Source organism: Odocoileus virginianus, unplaced genomic scaffold (assembly GCF_023699985.2).
Source record: "Odocoileus virginianus isolate 20LAN1187 ecotype Illinois unplaced genomic scaffold, Ovbor_1.2 Unplaced_Contig_74, whole genome shotgun sequence".
NCBI classification, from domain to species: domain Eukaryota; kingdom Metazoa; phylum Chordata; class Mammalia; order Artiodactyla; family Cervidae; genus Odocoileus; species Odocoileus virginianus.
Window position 1 is genome coordinate 26286 of NW_027224391.1, and position 16000 is coordinate 42285.

Sequence of the window (16000 nt, forward strand, 5' to 3'; positions counted from 1 at the left end):
AGGTTCATCCATCTCAGTTCAACTGACTCAAATTCATTCTCTTTTATGGCTGAGTAATATTCCATTGTATATATGTACCACAACCTCTTTATTCATTCATCTATTGATGGGCATCTATGTTGGTTTCATGTCCTGGATATGGAATCGGAAAATGGTACTGATGAACTCGACTGCAGGGCAGGAATAGAGACACAGACATAAAGAATGGATTTGTAGACACAATGGGGGAAGGAGAGGGTGGGACAGATTGAGAGAGTAGCATTGAAATATATACATTACCATGCTTAAAAATATATAACTAGTGGGAAGTTGTTGTATAACACAGGGAGCTCAGCCTGGTGCTCTATGATGACCTAGAGGGGTGAGATGGTGGGGGAATTAAGAGAGAGGCTCAAAAGAGAGGAGCTATATGTACATGTTGTTGTATGGCAGAAACAAACACGACATAGTAAAGCAATTATTTTCTCATTAAAAATTAAAAAAAAATAAAATAATGTTAGTGAAACAATTTCTTTTGATAAAATGGAAAAAGTAACATGTTTCTTTTCCTCTTGCATACCATGAGAAAAAATATTTTCTCATTACTGAAATGTTTTGGACATATCTGAAAACCCAAAGCATTAACCTTGGTGTTGAAAACATTGTCTTATTTCATTAAGCTCCCACTTCTGAATTCATTGTATCACTGAAACGAAAGAAGATACAATGAACGTGACTGAATTTGTTCTAATGGGACCTGCAAAGAATCCTCAGATGCAAAGAACTGTTTTTGATGTTACTTATCACCTACATTGGCACTGTCACAGACAACCTGCTATTCCTCTTCCACAATCCTGTTACCTTCAGCCACTGAATTAGACAGGTTTTCTTTTCTTTTTTTTGGCTCTGCATTGCAGTATGTGAGATCTTAGTTCTCAGACCAAGGATCGAACCCCACGAGTCTGCAATGAAAGTGTGGGGTCTTAATTACTAGATCACCCGGGAAGTCTCTGAATTACACAGCTTTTGAATCAGAGAGCAAATCAGCTAGCATTGTAAGGATTGTGAAGAGGAATAACAGGTGTCTACAAATGACAAGAAGACCAGGAAGAAATACTTCACAGAGTGTGCAAAGTCTGGCTGCATACGATAGTCACCACAGTGAGCAGGCAAGGTTTTGAGCTCCCTGGGGTCTCAGTGGTAAAGAGTCTGCTTGCCAATGCATGAAACTCAAGTTCAATCCCTGAGTGGGAAGATCCTCTGGAGAAGGAAATGGCAACCCCCTCCAGTTTTCTTGCCTGAAAAATTCCATGGAAAGAGGCAGGCGGTAGTCATGGGATCACAAAGAGTGGGCCACTACTGAGTGACTGAGTAGGAACATGAGAGAGTAACTACTTCATTTGAAAGTTATTCATTCTTTTTGTTTTGCATATGGAAAAAACTGAGACCTATGAAAGAAAGAAACATTTCTAAAATTACATATTGTGTTTAAAAGCAAGAATTAAGTTTTCATTAAATTCTATACATCTGTGTCTCTTTTTCTCTTTTGCATATAGGGTTATCATTACCATCTTTTTAAATTCCATATGTATGTGTTAGTATACTGTATTGGTCTTTACCTTTCTGGCTTACTTCACTCTGTATAATGGGCTCCAGTTTCATCCATCTCATTAGAACTGATTCAAATGAATTCTTTTTAATGGCTGAGTAATATTCCATGGTGTATATGTACCACTCTAACCTGTTTTATCTTTTCCCTGCATGGAATAGATGATATTCCCACATGTGTAATTAAAAGTGTAATTAAAACAAAAGGCATACCAGAATGATCTATGCCATTACCTCTATGGGCTTCATGATTTCCCAGGTAAGATCTGAGGAGTGAATTAAAGATATTGAGAGATACAAAATACAAGAGATACAAAAATACATCTCTTAACATTCTTATAGGACTTCTTCATATAAAGAAAAGTAATACAAAGTAAAGATTAATAATGCAGAATTTTTTAAAGCTTCCAGTTTCCACACTGATTTAGCCAGTCTCTTCATTTGATTCCTAAGCCAAATAAGTAACTTAGATTGGAACATATAAGACTTAGTCCCTGCATTCATCAAATCTCTTTGGTTGCACTACAATGTGGTGCTGCTTTTTGCTTACCAATGTGAAACAATAAATTAGTTTCAAATACTTCTACTCAGTCACTATGAAAACTACTCAAGCACCAAAGACTCAATATGGAAATATATGCCTTCTTTAGAATACATATAGTCTACTAGATATTCAGAACTGACCCACTAGGAGAGCTTTGGGCCAACATTCTCTCACATTAAAATACATAAATAAGCAAATACTTAATTAAATGGAGTTGGGAAGCCAGAATGGGGTACGCTATGCCCTATAACATAGCAGAACAAAACAGGAAGAAGAAATGCTCCTCTTTCCTGGCAAGGGCTTATCCAATGAAAAGCCACAGGCTCTTTATTTACTAGATCCCCACCGCTTAACTCTCCTTTCCCCTCTCTAAAAGCATTCCCCTTCTCTTGCTTTGGAAAAAATTGCACATGTTTTGCTGTGGTTGTTGTTGTTCTGTCACAAAGTCGTGTCTGACTCTTTGCAAACCCCACAAACTGCAGCACTCCGAGTTTCCCTGTCCTTGGCTATCTAGGTCCCCAATTGCAATTCTTACTGATCCAAAATATACCCATCTTTTCTGGAATAAAATATGACAGTCTATTTGTTTCAAAAACCATCAATTTGCTTTCTTATTAGTGGAGAACAGTGGCATTCTGGGAACCAGCAGTGAATTTTAGCTTAGAATCTACTTCAAGTCATTTCCAGTAAGAAGAGCTAAAGAGCCTCTTGTTGAAAGTGAAAGTGGAGGGTAAAAAAGTTGGCTTAAAACCCAACATTCAGAAAACTAAGATCATGGCATCTGGTCCCATCACTTCATGGCAAATAGATGGGGAAACAATGGAAACAGTGACAGACTTTACATTTTTGGGCTCCAAAATCACTGCAGATGGTGACTGCAGCCATGAAATTAAAAGACGCTTGCTCCTTGAAAGAAAAGCTATGACAAACCTAGACAATATATTAAAAAGCAGAGACATTACTTTGCCAACAAAGGTCCATCTAGTCAAAACTATGGTTTTTCCAGTAGTCATGTATGGATGTGAGAGTTGGACTATAAAGAAAGCTGAGCAGCAAAGAATCAATATTTTTGAACTGTGGTGTTGGAGAAGACTCTTGGGAGTCCCTTGAACTGCAAGACAATCCAATCAGTCAATCCTAAAGGAAATCAATTGAGAATGTTCAGTGGAAGGACTGATGCTGAAGCTGAAACTCCAATACTTCGGTCACCTGATGTGAAGAACTGACTCATTGGAAAAGACCCTGATGCTGGGAAAGATTGAAGGCAGGAGGAGAAGGGGCCAACAGAGGATGAGATGGTTAGATAACATCACTGACTCGATGGACATGAGTTTGAGCAAGCTCTGGGAGTTGGTGATGGACAGGGAAGCCTGGTGTGCTGAAGTCCATGGTGTCGCAAAGAGTCAGACATGACTGAGCGATTGAATGGAACTGATATTTCCTGAGTACAATTACACTCTGGTCAGTGACCTCAGATCCCTCAGAGAAAGATTAGATTGAAGATCTACCTGACATATGATGGTGATATTACAGGGTTCTTATTCAAAAATATCTTATGTCCCTTTTATTCAAAGATCTAGATTTGGAAATTATCCACATCTCTGGTGATTGGATTGGGAGATTTTTGTTTGTTTTTGCTCTTTGTCATTTTTTCCCTGAATTGAATCAGATTCAGTTCAGATCTGTGTTCACCAAACCTGCATTATACATCAGCAGCAGCCTTGTTGTCACCATCATTTTAGTCAGTTTGGTTTGCCTTAACAAAATACTGTAGGCTGTGTAGCTTAAAAAAACTGATATATGTTTTTTCACAGTTCTGGAAGTTGGAAGTCCCATATCAAGGCGATTGCAGGGTTGGATGCTAGTGAACACTTTTTTCCAAGCTTGCAGATGGCCACCCTCTAAATCCATCATTACAGATTGTTATTGTTCAGTCTCTAAGTCATGTCCAACTCTTTGTGACTCCATGGGCTGAAGCATGCCAGGCTTCCCTGTCCTTCACCTTCTCCCAGAGTTTATTCAGTCTCATATCACTTTAGTTGCTGATAGACCATCCAACCATTCATCCTCTGTCATCCCTTTCTCCTCCTGCCCTCAGTCTTCCCCAGCACCAGAGTGTTTTCCAATGAGTCATCTCTTCACCTCAGGTGGTCAAAGTATTGGAGCTTCAGCTTCAGCATCAGTGCTTCAGATAAATATTCAGGATTTGTTTCCTTTAGGATTGACTGATTTGATCTCTTTGCAGTCCAAGGGACTCTCAAGAGTCTTTTGCAGCACCACAATTCAAAAGCATCAATTTTTCAGTGTTCACAGAGTCTTTCCTCCAAGCAAACATGAGAGAGTGGGCTCATTAGTTGAACAGAATGGAAAACTAAGATATGGAATTTTATATATATATAAAATATGTGCTAAGTCACTTTAGTCATGTCTGACTCTTTGATACCCTATGAACTGTACTTCTCCAGGCTCCTCTGTTTATGGGATTCTCCAGGTAAGAATACTGAAGTAGGTTGCCATACCATCCTCCAGAGGATCTTCCCAACCCAACCCAGGTATCGAACCCATGTCTCTTATGTCTTCTGCTTTGGCAGGCAAGTTCTTTGCCACTAGTGTCACCTGAAAATGAAAGTGAAGTTACTCAGTTGTGTCCGACTCTTTACGACCCCATGGACTGTAGCTTACCAGGCTCCTCAGCCCATGGAATTTTCCAGGCAAGAGCACAGGGGATCTTCCTGACCCAGGGATTGAACCCAGGTCTCCCGTGTTGCAGGCAGACATTTTACCATCTGAGCCACCAGGGAAGCTATAGTGCCACCTGGGAAGCATAGACACACACACACACACACACACACACACACACACACATATGAAATATGAAATTAGTGGTATTGCAATGTCATCAGGAAAATAATTATTAATCAATAAATGTACTGGGAAAATTTACTTATTCTTATGCTAAGAAAGAAGAGTATATATCCATCTCACACCATATCTGAACATATATCTTATGTGATTTTTAAAGATGTAAATATAAAAAAATACTTCAAAGTATTTAAACAGTAATTTCTTTTTATTGAGAGCAGGGAATGATTTGGGAAGTACATACAAAGATATTTTGTCTTGAGTTCAGCTTCTTCATCTATACCTTCCTTACTCTTGAGCATGGTCAAATTCAGGTGTCAGTTACTCCAATATAATATATTTTGAAGTAATTAATTCACTCTATTAGACCCCTTTCTAATCAAAAGATCTAGTGTATTTTTATTTCCTTCACTGAGGAATAAATGAAATTGTATGTCTGGTATAATTTTGTATGTGTCAATAATTGAAGGTACTAACATTGCTAAGTACACTGAGTTCAATCACAAGTAGAAAAAAAAAGATAAAGGCATATGGAATATTTTAGTATCTAAGTTGTGGGATGAATTCTAAGATTTAACTTGTAATACCAGAGCCTTAAAGAACGACCTTTGTGTGACTTCCCTGGTGGACCAGTGGTTATGTATCCTCCTTCTAACTCGGGACATGGGTTTGATCCCTGGTTGGGGAACTAAGATATCACAAACTGTGGAGCAACTAAGCCAACAGGCTGAGCCCATGCAACACAACTATTGGGCCTGTGAATTCTGGAAACTGAGTGCCACAATTAGAGAAGCCTGTGGGCTGCAACTAGTAAAGCCTGTGCACTGCAGTGAAGACCCAGTGCAGCCAGGGGAAAAAAAAAAAAAAAAGAATGATCTTTGTAATACAGTATTTGATTCCCCTAACTGCCAAAGGTTACTTCAAAAAGAGGACAATTTGATTTCATTACTTAAGGCAACAACATATAATTTACAGAGAGTTAGAAAGTCATTCACATAAAACAAAAGGTATATATCCAAAATGTTAAGCATTTATTGCATTAGAAAACCTGTACCCAGATAGTGTAAAGTAGACAGACTCTGTAGTAATATGAATGAGTTAAACATATTTCAAGTATCAGAGTATGTCAGTTGAAAAAGCTGCACAGAATGGAGTTGAAAATTTGAAATTTTCAGTGCAAAACTTAATTTGAATAGACAAAATCCATCATACACCACCATTACAGAATAAAGCTAACAAAGTTCATTTCTCATTGTTTTTATCTTCTGCTATGGACAAAGTCTGTGAAATTTTAAATTAATTAATTTTTATTGATAGTTTAATCATTTTTTTAGCAATCGGAATTTTAAATTTCCAATTTCTCTTTCTTGGACTAAAAGAAAACTTTCTGCTAGGTCATATTTCTCAATACCAGAGAAGTATCAACACCCACAAATAAAAATTTCAAATAGGAAAAAAAAGTTACTGTAACTAAAGAATCTTAATACAGTATGTTATATATCTAAGAGGTTAAACATATGTGATTCTCTTGGTCTCTCAGAACTATAAAATATTCCACTTAAAGTTTAATTCATATAGCTGTTTTGGAATAAACAGGATGGATATACCAAAGGAAATGATTTTCTAAATATAGTCACTGAGAGTGACAATTCTTTGATTCTGAAAAAAGAAAATGACTTTCAGATCCTACATGATGGAAAACCCTCTCTTCCAACTAAAGACACATGTTTACTCTAGAGTTTCCTCATAGTATTTTCATTTCTTCATTTCTCAAGGTGTATATTAAAGGATTCAACATAGAAGTTATGAAAGTTTCAACCACCATCATGGATTTATCAATGGGAAAGTTGGCATTAGGCCTGACATACAGGAAGATACAAGGAACAAAGAATAAAAGGACCACAGTTATATGAGATGCACAGGTGTAGAAGGCTTTGTGACTCCCTTCCAAACCATGAGTCTTCAGGGAGTGTAATATGACCCCATAGGACACTAAGAGGATGAAGAAGACAACAGTGCAGATTGCCCCTCCATTAGCTATCATAGAGAGTCCAATGAGGTGGGTATCAGTGCAAGCAAGTTTCAATAAAGGGTACATGTCACACAGGAAGTTGTCAATGACATTGGGGCCACAGAAAGGGAGCTGATAAATAAAAAGAACTTGAACCAGTGAGTGCAGAAAGCCTCCAGTACAGGCCACCAGCAACATGAGGATACATACCCTCCAATTCATGATGATCAAATAATGGAGAGGTTGGCAGATGGCTACATATCAGTCATAGGTCATCACACCAGAAGAATGACTTCCACACTAGCAATTAAATGATCTATAAAGACTTGAATCATACAAGACTGGAAGGAAATAGTCTTTTTCTCATGAAGTAAGCCAATGATCATTTTGGGAGCAATGATGGTAGAATGGACAGTATCTAAACAATAAAGAAGCCAGAAAAAAGTACATGGGGGAATCCAGTGATCAGCTGGCTGCAATGGTCACCATGATAAGCACATTGCCCATTACTGTCACAATATACATGAGTAAGAATAGGATAAATAGAACTTTTTGCATCTCAGGGTTTTGTGTAAGCCCAAGGAGGACAAACTCAGTCACATTGTTCCTATTTTCCATGTGTTCTTCTTAAACTGTTGATCAGGTGTCAGAGGCTGCAAAGCAAGGGGTCAGTAATGAATTTGAGAAGATCACATGCTTTGAGTATTTGCTCAATTGGATCTCACACAGAGTAAGCCTTTGGAACATGACACTTTGCAATATCCTTCCACACACTCCATTCATTTTATCAAATCCATGCTTTAACTCCACTGATGAGACTTCAGTATTCTAACTTGGTGGTTATATGAGTGGGTGTATCTGTAAGTTTATGTACCAAGTGAGAAAAAAAGATGATTTCTCCAGAATATCTTTCACAAAGAACTGTGTTTTTTTACTTTACACATTTCTTTTTTGCTAAGTGCATTTTGACCTTCTGAGATCTACCATATAAATAACCAAAGTCTAATAACTTTCTTTATATATTTATGTGAAGTGACACCTAGTCATGGGGCATAAAATTATAAGCTGACCTTTAGATAAATACCTTTCTGAAAATTTTGAGTTCCAAAAATTGAGAAATAAGTCACCCACAACAGTGAAAGAACCAGGCAGTGGTTCTTTGCCTATTTTTCAATGCCTAATTTTGCTCATGCTTAGTCACTCAGCTGTGTCCTCTTTTGAAACTGCATGAACTTTAGTCTAGCAGGCTCCTCTGACCATAGGTTTCTCCAGGCAAGAATACTTGAGTGGGTTGCTATACCTTTCTCTCAGGGATTTCCTGGCCCAGGGATTGAACCTGATTCTACTCAATTGCAGGCTGATTCTTTACCATCTGAGCCACCAGGGAAGCCCTCAGTGCTTATTAAACTCTAATTAAACTGAAATTCAAAACTCACCAGAGAGTAACTGAGCAGAGATAAAATATATGAAATCTTTCTATTAAAGAAAGTACACAAAAATCATCATTTTGTTTGAATATATACACACCCAAACACATACATGCAAAAAAATAAATAAATAAATAGACATTTATTACAAACTAGGTATTGGAGGGGAAAAAATGGGCAAACAAAATGTAAGTGGTTGGGTACTACAGAAACATTTTTTTCTACTTTCCAAAATTGTTAGCCATAGCTCAATTAGGATGTCAAAATAAAGATTTTAAACTGAATCACTGTATAATGGAAAGAGTTCTCTACCAAAACCTAGAAATATTATTTGATTTTCCTTAGGCTTGGACTTCCCAGGTGGGGCTAGTGGTAAAAAGATCTGCCTACAAAGGCAGGAGGTGTAAGAAATGTGGGTTCGATCCTTTGAGTGAGAAGATTTCATGGAGAAAAAAATAACAACCCACTCCAGAATATTTGCCTGGTGGATAACATGGACAGAGGAGCCTGGTGGGCTATTGACCATAGGGTCACAAATTGCTGGATGTGATCGAATGTCGGAGCATGAGCACAAGGCACTTTTGCAGTCACATCCCAACTACTATTCCTACTGAAAGTGAAGTGAAAGTTGCTCAGTGTTTCCTATTCTTTGTGACCCCATGGACTGCAGCCCACCAGGCTCCTCTCTCTATGGAATTCTCCAGGCAAGAATACTGGAGTGGGTGGCCACTTCCTTCTTCAGGGGATCTTCCCAATCCAGGGATCAAACATAGGTCTCCTGCTTTGCAGGCAGATTTTTACCCTCTGAGACACCATGGAAGCCCAAGAATACTGGAATGGGTAACCAATCCCTTCTCCAACAGATCTTCCTTATCCCTTCTCCAACAGATCTTCCTTTTTCCAGAAATCGAACCAGGGTCCTCTGCATTGCAGGTGGATTCTTTACCTGCTGAGCTATAGGGAAGGCATTATTATTTCCAGATATGTGAGTTTCCAAATTCTTGTCATTGAAAGCTTTATCCTAAATGGCATTCTAATGTTTTTGCTGGTACAACCTTTTTATATTAACCAGGTGAATTCATATGAGTTAGAAGATATTTGTTTATTAAAGTAATCAATGATTTAGACTGGTTATTTTGTTAAAATTATAAGTTCTTATGCTTATGAGTCTGTGTGAAATGCAAGACATTCATTCTCACTAAAGGAAAATAAATTGTTGGGCTTTCAGATAAGATCTAGGACCAATTATTCATGTAATTGCTTCAAATGTGCTCCATTTCAGTGTTTACTTTCTAGATTGTCATTTGTGAAGGTCAGGAGATTTTTCTATCCTCTGTGCCTCTGGCAAGATAATTTGTACTCAAACATCAGAGGGAGAATAAAGTATAGAGAAGAGAAAATAAGAGATGATTGAGAACTTGTGGACTCTGTGGGAGAAGGCGAGGGCGGGATGTTTCAAGAGAACAGCATCGAAACATGTATATCTAGGGTGAAACAGATCACCAGCCCAGGTTGGATGCACGAGACAAGTGCTCAGGCCTGGTGCACTGGGAAGACCCAGAGGGATGGGGTGGAGAGGGAGGTGGGAGGGGGGACTGGGATGGGGAATACATGTAAATCCATGGCTAATTCATTTCAATGTATGACAAAAACCACTGCAATGTTGTAAAGTAATTAGCCTCCAACTAATAAAAATAAATGGAAAAAAAAAAAAAAGAAAAAAAAAATGAATGCAGGAAGCCCTGAAGGGGAAAAAAAAAAAAAAGAGAGATGATTGAGAAAAGACAGATAGCAAATGGCAAAGACCATGAGCTGCAGAACATATGCTTTGAAATTGAATAGTTTCATTTGCAGACACTGAATGAGAAGGGAATAGAAGAATTTCAGATTTCCTGAGTAGTCAGTCTGCAGATGGAATGACAGATACCTCAAGATCAGCATCAAAACTTCCTTCTCAGAAGTCTTATACCTCCAGATCACAGAAAAATGAGAAAATCAAATCCTGAACTTTAACATGCATGAATAAAAGAATGTGCAGTTCCTAAGTTGTGTCCGACTCTTTGCTACCCCATGGACTGTAGCCTGTCAGGTTCCCCTGTCCATGGGGTTCTCCAGACAAGAATACTGGAGTGGGTTGCCATTTACCAGCTCCCTAAAGGAGCTCTGTGTTCAGAACTCCAGCATTTCATTGTATAGATATTTCATTAACTATCTTCACTCACAACACAGAAGTTATGTATTCATTTGTAATGGAAAATAAATATTCACAGTGCACAGAAGTTCTGAGCATTCAAAAGACATCTTCCAGTAGGAGAGTCTAACTGAGAGGGTAACAGGCAGGAAGGCCAGGGGTCTCCAAACAGAGGAAATAGGCTGCAAGTGTCAGACATTTTTATCTCTCTCTTAAGCGGCATGATGCTTTTTTTTCCCCCCTTTCTATACAAATTTAAAAGGAGATTTCTCTTAAAATACTGTGTTGCCATGACACCTGGTTTCACCTGAAGCTAACTATTCTCAAAACTTGAGTTAACCAATACATTTCTTTTTCTTATGGAAATGTTTGTCTTAAGATATGTTAAGTTACCCCAGACTCTCTAAGTTCCGCCAAATGGCCTAACCTACTTACTCAGATATTGTTCCCCTAATCTATGTAAACGAAACTATTTGTTGGTAATCTGCCCTTCTACAAGATTCAAGTCAATCATTTTATGGCCAGGGATGAATTATCTGGTGCCATTCTAAATTCTAAGACATTCCTTTCTTTTCATTAACAGACTGTGAGTGACTATATAACTTACAGCTAAAGACTAGGAGGGGGTATTCTTTCTGCCCCCTTCTGATGCCTATGTCAGAAGCTTTCTCTATCTCTTTTATACTTTAATAAAACTTTATTACACGAAAGCTCTGAGTGATCCAGGCTTGTCTCTGGCCCCGGATTGAATTCATCTCCTCCGGAAGCCAAGAATCCCAGCGTCTTATCTTTCAGCAACAACCTTTCATAACCCTTTGACCTGTTGATCACTTAAAGCAGCTATGTGCTTACAGCTGGTTTTCCACTGGGTTTGTCAGTGCAGTAAACCTTTCTTGTTATTGATTGTGTCTCCAGAATCTGAGTGTATCTTATGTGTTTTAAGTTATCAATAAATATTTGGCTCTTAGAATGTTCTTATGAGCATAGCTAGTATTCCAAGCTCTTCAAAAGTTTTATTTTGACAGAGGATGATATAAAATTATATAATTTATAAATATTTAACTTTAGCAAAAATATATATATATACATATATTTGCTTCAAACAGTTGTGAGATTCTTCACATTTTCTTCAGTTCAGTTCAGTCGCTCAGTCGTGTCCAACTCTTTGCAACCCCATGAATCACAGCAGGCCTCCCTGTCCATCACCAACTCCCAGAGTTTATTCAAACTCATGTCCATTGAGTTGGTGTTGCCATCCAACCATCTTAATCTCTGTCGTCCCCTTCTCCTCCTAACCCCAAACCCTCCCAGCATCAGGGTCTTTTCCAATGAGTCAACTCTTCGCATGAGGTGGCCTAAGTATTGGAGTTTCAGCTTCAGCATCAGTCCTTCCAATGAACACCCAGGACTGATCTCCTTTAGGATGGACTGGTTGGATCTCCTTGCAGTCCAAGGGACTCTCAAGAGTCTTCTCCAACACCACAGTTCAAAAGCATCAATTCTTCGGCGCTCAGCTTTCTTCACCGTCCAACTCTCACATCCATACATGACCACTGGAAAAACCATAGCCTTGACTAGACGGACCTTTGTTGGCAAAGTAATGTCTCTGCTTTTTAATATGCTATCTAGGTTGGTCATAACTTTCCTTCCAAGGAGGAAATGTCTTTTAATTTCATGGCTGCAATCACCATCTGCAGTGATTTTGGAGCCCCCCCCCAAAAAAAAGTCTGACACTGTTTCCCCATCTGTTTCCCATGAAGTGATGGGACCAGATGCCATGATCTTAGTTTTCTGAATATTGAGCTTTAAGCCAACTTTTTCACTCTCCTCTTTTACTTTCATCAAGAGGTTTTTTAGTTCCTCTTCACTTTCTGCCATAAGGGTGGTGTCACCTGTATATCTGAGGTTATTGACATTTCTCTCAACAATCTTGATTCCAGCTTGTGCTTCTTCCAGCCCAGCGTTTCTGATCATATTTTCTTAACATAGTCAATAAAAACATATACATTTTAAAAAATGCTCAAAAATACAAATCAATGACAACTATCTCACAATGATAAGTAAAATAAATTAAGTAGATCTACTCTATGCCAAATCCAACAATATAAGGTGAAAAAACAGATCATTTATATATAGTATGCAATGTGTAAAATTTTGGTAAACACTTTTAATTGACTGGATATTGGAATTTATAGACCTTGAAAATTTGAGTTTCAGTCCAGATCCTTTTACAATATATGATCACAACTCATGTCTAAATGTTTCTATTTAACTGTCTATATCATAAAATCTATTTCCAATACAAGCAAGAGTTTTTACTTAAGTATTGAAAATTTATCATAAAAATGATGCAGCAAAACGTTGAAGGTTTGAATAAATAATTAAAGAGCTCATCAGATTTTTAAAAGAGATACATTTTAAAGCAATATTATATTTTACAAATAACTTTTATTATAAATGAAAACAAATTTTGCCTCTAAACCCTAAATATGATTGAGCAGACTTTGACAACAAATACAGGAAAACAATTATCAGAGATGGTACACTGCCTAGCTCATACAGTTCTTGTCACTTTTGTTTGTTCTTGTTTTACAATTTTTCAGGGGTGGCCCTGAATGACAGCACTGTACTTTATGAGAACTTGGATTCTAAATTATAGTTTGAAATTTGAGCCTCAAAATCCATACTTGCTACCTATGTAACCTGGATCAAGTATTCAACATTATCTGGATAATGAGATAGCATATTTGTACATGTTCATAGGAGCTTTATTCACAATAGCCCAAAGGCAGAAACCAAAAGCTCTTAAAGCAATGAAGATAAATCATGCTATGTACAGACAATAGAATATTAACCAGCTTTTAAAAGGAAAGATATTCTAATCCATGTTATAACATGGATGAATCTTGAAGATATATGCTAAGTACAGTAAGCCAGACCAAAAAAAAGGCAGATAGTTTATGATCCCCCTTTTATGAGATACCCAGAATAGTCATACTGACAGATGCAGCAAGCTCATCATTGGTGACCATGGCTTATGGAATTGAGGAGTTAGGGAGTTATTGTGTAATGGGTGTAGAGTTTTAGTTTTAGATGATCATAAGTTTCTGTATTTGGAGAATGGTGATGGATGCACAATAATATGTAATGTTTACTTTACCACAATAAAAATTTACCAGTGAATAAAATAGAACCAGGACATTTAAAGAAATTATGGACAAGATAATGATTTACAAAGAGCTATATTAATCTATTATCTTAAATGTTGACACATTAAAATTCAAAATTAGTTTAAATTCTCTAAATTACATAAAGCACTTTAAAAAAAAGTATAATGAAGACCACTTCCAGGTCACATTATATTGTCATGTTTTGGTATGTGTTTTATCTATTTCTCTATGCTGAAATAGAGAAATCAAATACTTGTAAAACAAAATATTGGATAAATATATTGTCACTATTCTTAATTCAATAATATTTTACAAAATGGAGAAAAATGTAAGTAGCCTATTATTCCAGGAGCTTCTGACATAAAAATCTTGAGATCATACTTTAAAATCTGCTTCTTAAGAAAGATACTTAATTCATTCCAAATAACTCTGTTTGGCCCTATTCTCATAGCAGAGAAGAATTTTTGTGAATGTATTACCTGGATTTTCTACTTCCTCTTCTGGCATTTGTTCCAATTCCAGACTTCTCCAATTCTGTCTTTGGTCCTTCAAGATGAAATTTAGTTTAATTAAGATAAGTCAGAATTGCTGCCACATCAACCCTGCTGTGACCACAGAGCAAAGATCAGGGCACATTTAGTCCTGCAGCTGAAAGTACTGGTCACACAGATATATCTCTCTGTCTGTACAAAGCATGAGCATCTTCAATGCTTATAAACACTTCACAGTTCAGATTGGAAAGTTATCCAGAGTTGGCTTCAAGAATACACAGTTGATGTGGATGATAAGTCATCAAATTTGAAAGATTTTATTGAAAATATATTTCAGTATCAAATTCAAAACCACTATTATGTTCAAGTAACCAGCTTCATTGAACAAACTTTTGATAATACTTTTAGTCAGGAATGTGAAGAGCTGGATAATTAAAGAAATGGACTTGATTTTGGATTTTTATAAATCATTTACATGACTATTTCAATATGGTTTATATCTACTAATGTAATGGCTCATATTTTACATCTTGGCAGTAACATTAATACACAAGAAGTCTTCACCCAGATAAAGGAAAATATGAATGGGCATTTAATCAACAATGACCAGGAAAGTACTGAGCTGTTAAAACAATTAGTCCCCAAGCTGCTGGTTCAAGATAAAATTCACCTAGGAATCATGCTCCAGAGAACTGAGAGATCTTTCCAGTGCATGGTATATTTTCAGAGGCTTCCCCTGGCCTTAGGAGAGTCATGTGAAAAAATGTCATTTTGTAACAAAGAATAGTGACTTATTAATAGCAAATATATACATTTATGTAAACAAATATTTATTTTTAACTAGTCAGTATATATTTGCAGTTCTCAAATGCAAGATGGCACTGGAGTGAAGTTAAAAAGATTAAGTCTTTGTGTATAGTAGACATATGCAATGAGATTATTGCTAATCTTATTTAATATAGATAACATCTGAATATAAAATTCAGATTTTATATGCAGATATTCTGCATACAAAATCCATAAATTAGTTTCCATTTAACTTAGATAACATCTGTACACAAAATTCCAACTCAGAAATTTTGTCTAAAGGAATCTTTCTTAAAAAGAAATAGACTGCAGCTCAATTCCAGAAAAATAAATGACCCAATCAAAAAATGGGCCAAAGAACTAAACAGACATTTCTCCAAAGAAGACATACAGATGGCTAACAAACACATGAAAAGATGCTCAACATCACTCATTATTAGAGAAATGCAAATCAAAACCACAGCAAGGTGCCATTACACGCCAGTCAGGATGGCTGCTATCCAAAATTCTATAAGCAATAAATGCTGGAGAGGGTGTGGAGAAAATGGAACCCTCTTACACTGTTGGTGGGAATGCAAACTAGTACAGCCACTATGGAGAACAGTGTGGAGATTTCTTAAAAAACTGGAAACTAGAACTGCCATATGACCCAGAAATCCCACTCCTGGGCATACACACTGAGGAAACCAGATCTGAAAGAGACACGTGTACCCCAATGTTCCTCACAGCACTGTTTACAATTGCCAGGATATGGAAGCAACCTAGATGCCCATCAGCAGATGAATAGCTAAGGAAGCTGTGGTACATATACACAATGGAATATTACTCAGCCATTAAAAAGAATTCATTTGAATCAGTTCTAATGAGATGGATGGATCTGGAGCCCATCACACAGAGTGAAGTAAACCAG

The 16000-nt window shown here is 37.1% G+C and overlaps 1 pseudogene; it reads right to left on the reverse strand.

Moving 5' to 3' along the window:
• Positions 1-6672: 6672 nt before the first annotated feature.
• LOC110123920 (olfactory receptor 4A15-like) lies at positions 6673-7683 on the reverse strand (annotated as a pseudogene).
• Positions 7684-16000: the final 8317 nt, after the last annotated feature.